This window comes from Lactuca sativa, chromosome 7 (assembly GCF_002870075.4).
Source record: "Lactuca sativa cultivar Salinas chromosome 7, Lsat_Salinas_v11, whole genome shotgun sequence".
NCBI classification, from domain to species: domain Eukaryota; kingdom Viridiplantae; phylum Streptophyta; class Magnoliopsida; order Asterales; family Asteraceae; genus Lactuca; species Lactuca sativa.
The window spans coordinates 20,656,620-20,666,144 of record NC_056629.2 but is presented as its reverse complement, the minus strand read 5'-3'; positions in this window follow the sequence as shown (position 1 = coordinate 20,666,144).

Below are 9,525 nucleotides of genomic sequence, written 5' to 3'. Positions count from 1 at the left end.
ACATAAAACCGACAAATAAAACGATGGCAATAACTTGATAATCAATAAAATATACACAATGAATTGTAAAAGAAGCTTTCATGTTGATTAACAGCCTACAAAAATCAGAGTAAATTTTTTTATGGATACCAAAATGCCTCATGGTTTTAAAGAAGGTGGGTGGACAATGGACACATATGTGTCACCTCCGTCTCTACTCTATGATTTCTCATTAGCTGCGTAAGCATTAAGAATAAGAAAATTTATTTCTAACCTGAACTTGATGCGTTTTTACATATTTGGTTATCATGAAGATGGGTATAGTGAATGAAAATGATGGATAGATTAAAAATCATACGTGGAGGTATATATGAACCGAAATCTAATAATCAATTTTAAATATAGATAAGATTAGAATCTTGATTTTTGCCTAATTTATTTATATTTATATACTAATTTAAACTGCATGATGAACAGCTTTTTTTTGTGATCGGTTGAAATTTTTTAAGTTTTTTTTTTTAATTTTTTGTTTGGTTTATCTGATTTTATTTCTCCACCGACTACCTTTTACGTCTGTGTTCTCTTTTGCTCTTCTCATGATCGTCGGAGATAGTGGATTACACATGGTGTGAAGTCCACAGATACCGTGTTGGTATTACACGGTTCTTCTATTGAGTCAGCTGATTTCACCGACTCTTACCTCCGGTTTTCCTTCTGTTTTCACTTCATCGCCTCTGTACCCCAATTCATGTTTCTTCATTGCACCGTCCATCCACACTCAGTCTCCTCCCTCTTTAGCTACCCACCTATGACACCATTTTCGAACCCTCATCTTGATTTAGGTATGATTTTGTTTCCATTTGGGGTTTGCTTTGGACTTCCATCTTCACCGGTCCTACTTTTTCTTGATTTAGGTATGATTTTGTTTCCATTTGGGGTTTGCTTTGGACTTCCATCTTCACCGGTCCTGCTATTTTCTTTTTTCATGTTTGATTTAGGTTTCCGCCTTATCCGATTCAACATCAATTACAAAGTTCTTCAATGGTTGGTGGTTCTTCTAAATCGATTGAAGCTTCTTACAATATCGACATTTAAGCATCGTCCTTCCAGCGACACATACAACCGCGAAATCGAGAATCAACCCTCCGATATTTTAAGTTGCAGCTTGGGGAAACCAAAAGTATGATTTTTGTGTTTTTTCAACTTTTTCATGATTCAAACTACAGATTATGGTGTTCTTTATTTTTTTTTTTTAATTTATTTTTTTTACAAGACTGAAGCTACAACTTTCAATCGAACGTTACTTTTGAAGGTAAAAACTTATTCACTGGCATCTTCAAATTGTTCCGTGTTCAATTATCCTGATTCTAATGTCGTGTTCTTCCTGTTCATATGTATCCACGACAGCCCACGTTCGCAGGCATACTCCTGACTCTCATCTGCTTTTAACCTTCACACCAGCAAACGACTTCTTATGGTTCTTCTTTCATCTTATCTTAATTGTTTTCAGCTTGTCTTATTTGTTTCTAAATTGATATTGCCTCTAGGGTTTTTAGTTTGAGTGTTCTAATTTGATCCTATTGAATTTGCCATTGATTCAGGTTTTGATTTATTTTGTAAAATCTTGTGCGTCTGCCTTACCTTATGTTGTTCTCATTTGTTCCTATGATAAATTAATTCTCTCTAATGTGTTGATCAATTATTTATGATAAAATTTTGTTTTTGAATTTATCTTACAGAACCAACTTTTAACTGTGAAGTTTGCTGATCTGGGAAGTGGGAACATATATGTTGAACAAAAAGACTCCAAATCGACAGATTTGGATGTCTTCTCCTGTCAGGTACCGACCCACTCCCATATTCATATGTGTTTCATTAGAAGACCAAACTACCCTTCATATAACAAATGGTTTACAAATGATACTCTATGATTGATTACTTCTTAAATTATGTATGTTTGTCAATTGGATACCTTTTGAATGATTACTTCAAATCTATGAACTAGTTATTAGAATATTTGTTTCATGAAATTGATTCTTCTGGGCTTAGATGGTTTTCAAATTTAACAATAATATATATTTAGTTGGGATGCATATTACCTGCTTGATAAAATGTCTTGACCTAAAAGAGTTTTAAAAACTTAAAATTTTCATGAAATCTTCAATTATCTGTTCTTTTTTATTTATTTTTTCGAACAACTTTCCAAAGACATCTATAGTCGTATAGTTTATTGAAGACCTCAAAACCATAAAATGAATTCGTTTAGTTTTATAAAAGAGCACAAAAGCACATAATGTATATAATTTTTTAATGCTATGTATTAATTATTGTATATATTTTCCATCATTTCCTTTTCATATACCACCAAAATACTCATTTCATTCTTGAAGCTATAATACCCAGTTTTGGTAATTTGATAGGCAGTGATTACGGTTTTCATTTTCCAATCATCTAGGACCAAATAAGTTGTTGATTGCTAATATAAATGCATATTATTTAACTTTTCATAGCTTTAATCAATTGACGATCATAATTTTCCGATTTGACTTTGATTCATCATAGGTGAAATAAAGTCCCCAAAACTACCCCTTGCATTTAAAATATTAGAAAACAACCCCTTTTCACAATCACTTTTATTTTCTTGTCCATATTTGAATCTTTAAATGTCTCTAGGGAGCAAGTGTTGTATACATAAAGATTTTTTCTTTGTTGGACCGAATAATTTGTGTTAACGTGAGTTAATAAATGACCATTTTTCCCTTCTGCCACTATCTTGATGTGTATATCTTTCTTAAGAGTCGATGGTGTGGACTATTGGGCATTTATGATACACCAACATTGCATGATAGGGAAAAAGTTATCCTTAAACACGGGTGACAGGTATGGATTTTTAATTTTACTTTATCTTATTTTTATTTAATAAGAAAAAACTGTAATAATTAAAAAATAAATGAAAGTATGTCGTTATGATGAGTTTTAGAGAGATGTTACTTGGAATATGTTGAAGATTTATACAAGTTTCATTAATCCACAAGAACGTCAATGGTATTTGGTTTTTTGATCTTTATATTTATAAAAAAAATGGTGTTTAAATTGTGAATGTATTTAAGAAGCTTTTGGTTTTTGGTTTCTTATTTTTTTAGTTAATTAGGATTGAACGATTGAAATTGTTTGATGAGATTGAACGATTGGAATTGTTTGATGACTTTGAAGAATGGTACATGATGCATGCAAGTTTGTTAAATTTTAGATTTTATGATTTTTGAAAGTCAAACTAACGTTTGAAAGTTTTTTTTTTTTTTCAGGAGCACTATTGTATTATTAGTTTTTGTTGCTTCTCAGGAAAGTTGGTGAACTTTTAATCCTGCATTTACATGATCTTTTAGCTTTAGCACCAATGTAGGTTTTCAAAACAGAGCAAGTATATTTATGATGGTCATTCGGTACAACCATTTTACACCTTCCACTGCTGTATAGAAGGGATTGAATTAGATATTCATGTTTTCTTTCTTTGTTTCGTAATTTCGTTGTATATGAGTTTTCCATGACAATAATATTATCAATATTAAAATTACAATCCTTTCATCAATCTTACTATCTTTATTATTGGTTGCTTTATACTACAGGTTGGAAACATGCTTATCAAATCTCAGAATTGACCATGTGATGTCATCAAGGTGCAATGAGGATTTCAAACAAAGGGTAAAGAAGAATGATGTCTTAAAAGAAAAATCAAGGGTCTGTTAGAAAACTTTATAACATATAAAGATGTTTTGGTTCTAATGTTTATTTCTAATGTAATTTTTCACTTCGTAAATTTGTTGACAAATACGATTTTCTCACCATCTCACACAAATTGATTACTATCTATGCTAATAAATTCAACTTTTTATGTTATTTCTTTTCCCAATCCTAATCCCACAATGCGAGGTTTTTCTCTAGTTAAAATGAAATTCAAATAGAGCAGATGATTTTTTGGCATACGCCGACTAAAATCAGAGCGTATAAAAAAGCGGGAAATGAAAACGCAGGCGAATATGAACATGCCATGTGGCAAAACTGGTGTAGAAAAATCGACACGTGGCAATTAAGGTTTTGTTTATTAGAGGAGGTAGAGGTAGATGTGTGTGCATTGAGGTATGTTTTAATTGGGTATGTATTTGTGTGTATTTGTTTGATTTTGTATGTATTATTGGTGTTTTCCTCTTGCATACATATGTATGTATACTTAAAATTGTTACAAACCATTTTTAATAATTATAATCTACTATTATTTATCATGAATTTGTTATATAACTTTGTTATATAACTTGTATAATACATATATATAAATTTAAACTCGTACGTTAGGAATATAAATTTTATAAATTTGTTAAACCTTGGTTAGTTAAATTTAAAATACACACATGTTTATGACAATTTAACCAACCACATGTAATTGATCATGATACATGTCGATACCGGTATATACATACAAATATATATAGTCGTTCATGAAATTATTAAGTGTTGGGTTTTTACCATGGTTAAAATCGACCACAATTGGTTTAGATTCGTATATTTTTCCGAAATACATTACCAATAATAGAAATTATGTCAAAATCAAAATATTAAGATTTTGCGATTAATAATCTGAAAACGTCTGATTTTTTAAACTTTTATAAATATTTTTATAAAAATATTTCAAATATGAATTTAATATTAGGCTATAACCTGAGTTCAAAAATGTTTTCGAAATTTCCATTTGAGGTGTGCAAGTCCCTCAACAGACAGAAATCGTTTTAGCAGTTTTAAGAAAATCAGTATTATATTGGTTTTGGATTCTTAAGACGGTCATATCTTTTGCATACGAACTTCGTTTTGGATGTTCGTTATATTTTTGGAAATCTGGGAAAGATATTCTACCAGACTTGAGTGTTTATATTGCTCACAACGGCTGAATATGAAATTTCAATTTTTCAGACGCATTCCTAAGGTTGTAGTTTGAGCTATTTGATTTGTTTGCTAGATTTCATATTTAGAAGTAAGATACCATATGATATCTTATGATAGTTCAAATAATTCATTTATTTTATGTTAGATGCACTAAAACTCAATGAGTAAAATTACCAAGAGACTTATTGCGAACTTGACCATTCATAGTCTTTGACCTAAATTCCAGGACGTCAAATTACCTACCCGTTAAGGGAATTTCGTCCCGAAATTATTATGTTCATGAATATTTCATTCCACTATCATTCTTTCTACGAGTATTTCATTCTAGTAGTGGAGGGAGCAATGTTGAAAAGTTGTGGATGCTTTTGTTTCATTCGATCATCATGTTTCCAAGTAAACTTTGGTTCTTTACTAGAGTTCAGTCAGGTATTTACTATTGTTATTCAAATTTGTTTGAGGCTTTTGATTTTTTGATCCATGATCTCTATTGGTTCCTTCATGAAATGAAGTTTAGTGTTGAATTGGATCTAATCGAGAGGAGAGACAAGGTTCTTATTAGAGAGACACTTTCGAAATTACATACGTGGGAGGTGTCGTGAACTTTGTCGAGTTCTTTAGGTAACCTTAGTTTGTAAGCCATCAGACCAATCCTTGTTAGAATTTCAAAAGGTCCGATGTGACGGGGATTTAGTTGACCTCGTTTTCCAAAATCTAATGACACAGTTCTATACTGCGACCTTTAGCAGGACACGGTCTCTTGCTTTGAATTCTAAGGGTCTATGTCTCATGTCAGCATAGATTTTCTGACGACTACATGCGGTCTTTAGTAGTTCCTTAACCTGAACAGTCTTTTCTGTTGTTTCATGAATGATATTAGTACCAATGAGTAGAGTATATATAGCATGCTTTTTAGTTAATTGGTTATATCCAACTTCTGTCCAGCATAATAGAGAATGACATCGACGTCCGTACAAGGCCTCGAATGGAACAGCCTTTAAACTAGTGTGATAACTATTATTGTATGGAAATTCAACTAGTGGTGAGTGCGTATCCCATGAATTGCTGAAGTCTATAACCCAAGAACGTAATATATCTTCTAGAGTTGGTGTTGTTCTTTTTCTATGTCCATCTATTTGAGGATGGTATGCTTTACACATCTCAAGTATGGTTCTTAGGAACCTTTGTAATGATTGTCAAAATATGGAAGTAAGTCTGATATCTCGGTCCGTGATGATGATATTAGCACACAATGTAGCCTGAATATCTCCTTGAGATAGGTCCTGGTAAGTTTCTCATCTTGTCGGTTTCTTTTATGCCTATGAAATGGGTAGACTTGGTCAAACAATTGACCACTACTTAAATGGTGTCATGACCGCTTGAAGTTTTTGGTAACTTCATTATGACGTCCATGGTTATTTGTTTTAACTTTTTTTTCTGGGATTGGCGGTTGTTGTGGTAGACTTAATGAATTCTGGTACTTTGCTTTAACTTTGGAGCAAGTCAAACATTTACTAACATTGATGGCAATCTCTGCCTTCATGTTGGGCCACCAATAAAGCTTCTTGAGATCAAGATACATCTTATCTGATCCGGGATGTATAGAATATCTTAATTTATGAGCTTCATTTAAGACTAGAATCCTGACTTCACTAAACTTTGGGATTTAAATTTGGTTCATGAAATATCATGTTCAGTCTTCCTTGAGGTTGAACTATTTGTCTATACCTCACAGGTTTTCTTCTACGATATTTTCGAGTTTGAGTGCTTCTAGCTTAGTATCTCAAATTTGGGTGGTGATATTGGAGTGGTTGGTTAGGGTTAGAGCCTTTACATGAAGAGGCCTTTCTCGCTCTTTCCTGTTTAAAGCATCTTCTACGATATTTGCTATAGATTTTCAATTATAGAGAGAGAACTGAAATCCTACTGATTTCAAATGATAGAGAGTGAATTGAAATCTTGCGGATTTCAAACGATAGAGGGAGAATTTTGGAGATTACCGAATTGTCGATGGAGAACTATGGCTTTCTATGTTACGACGGTAGCGGAGCCATTAGTCCTTTGTTCTTCTTTGGGTTTATGCAAACTAGGAAAATCTAAATGTTATCCCAGATTTTTAAGTATTTTCAATATGTATATGTTGTTTTGGGGTTGATACATGGTTTCTAAGGTACTAAGGTGTTGTTTGTTTTCTTAAAAAAATCTCTTCAAACCACTTTGTGATATGCGGTGCAGCACACGTGCAACACCTTACCTCTCGCAACAGTTTGTTTTTTGGAAGAATTCAGACTACAAAACCTCTGCGCGTATGCTGCGTGGCGCAGCACTTGACTTGCTCTTCAGCTTTATTTTTTCCAAGTGTTTTTTTAGAATTTTGGTATAATTTATTTTTTAAAAAGCTTTGATTTTTTTAAACTTTTATTTACGGATTTGATTCAATTTCTTTTTATAGTTTCCATAAAATTTTTTAACTAGATTTTTTTAAAAAAAAAGTGTTGATTTTTAAATTTTTTTTACCATTTCGGTTAATAATATTTTCAATTTCAGTTGCATCGTTTTTAACTTATGTAATTTTTTACAAATTTTGTGAACATCGTTTGCAATACTTTCTTAATTTTTATTTTTATGTTTTCTACAACTAGTTTTTTTCTAAAATAAAATTGTTAGCTTCTTTTATATATTTTTAAGTTCTTTTTAAAAAGTCTTGTATATTTTATTTTTTACATGCTCTTTTTAGTATTCTTTTAATGTTTTAAAACTAGAATTATTAAAATTTTGGTGTTGAGAACTCTTTTCACTTTATAAAATTAGTTTATTTAAATTTCAGCTTACTGCAGCAGTTTGCAGATGTTAAAAAACAAACATGCTTCTTATTATAGGGTGTAGCCGTTTGTTCCACCTCTTCTGCTATTGCAGAGATGGACCGCAGACTTTATGGATTTTCTCTTCGAAAAAACAAACAACACCTAAGTTTCTGCAACGAATCTTGAGAACATCCTTCAATCTCTAAAACTTTCAACCATTATAGTCTGTCAAACTCCTTGCTTAAGGTTGGTTGTTCACCTACCCGACAATAAATAACATAGGCGTACGTTCCAGGTTTATTTATTATAACAACCATCTTTTTATCCCAAAATATTTTTGTATTATATATATATGTATATATATATATATATATATATATATATATATTATCCAAAACAAGGTCATACTTAATATACAAATGAAAAATAACCAACATGACTAAAGGTTTACAAGAAAGTATAACTACATAATGTTTCTACATAAAAGTTTAGTAAAAAAATAGAAATATTTTCTGTAACATCCAGAATTTCAGGTATTATATTTATTCGTTGTATTTCAAGTTTTGTGGAAGAACTCGGCGAGTTGGTGCGTAGACTCGCCGAGTAGAGACGCGAATCATTATCCGGGTGGATGGCCGGACTCGGCGAGTCGCCCCGAGGACTCGGTGAGTCCATGCTATTTAATGAAACCCTAATTCCTCGGGTTTGGGGCCTATTTAAAGGGCCTTATGGCCATCATTTTCGGCTACCAGACCCCAGAGAGAAACCCTAAGTGAGCTAGAGCGATTGTGAGAGGAAAGGAGCCATTTCTTGATCATTTGTTACTGTTTTTGCAAATAGAAGAGGACCAAGACAAGCAGAGGCTGAAGAGGGTGCTAATCCAGTGATTTCAGGGCTCAGAGACTTCATTTTAAGGTATTCATTCGACCCTTCTTCAGTTTATGGTGTAATTCCTAGAGTTAGGGCTTTTTAGCCCCTTTAGAGGAAGGTTATATTGTGTAATTGGTCCCTTTTCGTGTTGGTGCTGCAGATCTGGACCCAAAGAGGTCCAGAGGCCCTTTTCCCTTGAGCTTTATGAGTGTTAATGGGGGTTATAAGCTTAGGATGTCATTTTAGAGGTCATATCTTCAAATAAGGCCTCTGAGCCTTTGCATGAGCACCAAGATGTTAGCTTTACGTGATTATAATGCTTTGGGAAGCTGGATCTATGGTTTAGAGGAGTGGATCTGACCTCAGGAGGTCGGTTCAGCTTGAGCATGGCATGAACTCGCCGATTCCAATAGCCGACTCGCCGAGTAGCACGAGGGTTTTCCCGATAATCACATAGTTGGTGACTCACTAAGTTGGGGAAGTGACTCGGTGAGTCAGAGGGAATCTAGAGGACAGAGTGCACGATGGTACTCGCCGAGTCAGGAGCCGGACTCGGCGAGTTGGGTCGGGACATTTCACAGATTGTGATCGGTGATGATTTGTAGAGTTGAGGTTGACTCAGTAAGTCGAATGAGGACTAGGAGAGTGAAGAACACATGTGGACTCGCCGAGTCATAGTTGTGCACTCGGCGAGTTTGGTCAAGGTTGACCGTTGACTTCGTTGACTTTTAGGGTTAGTCAATTTTTGGACCTTAGATTCATCGGAAGGGTAGGATAGTCTTTTACCCTTCCTAGAGGATGTATAGAGAGAGAGAGAGAGAGATTAGCCTAGCCCTAAGGGTTGTATTAATTAGAGTATTTATTTCATGTGATTAGTCAGGAGCTAGACCAGGGTTTACCGAGTCAGAGATTTACTGAGATATCCGAGGTAAGTCTTCTC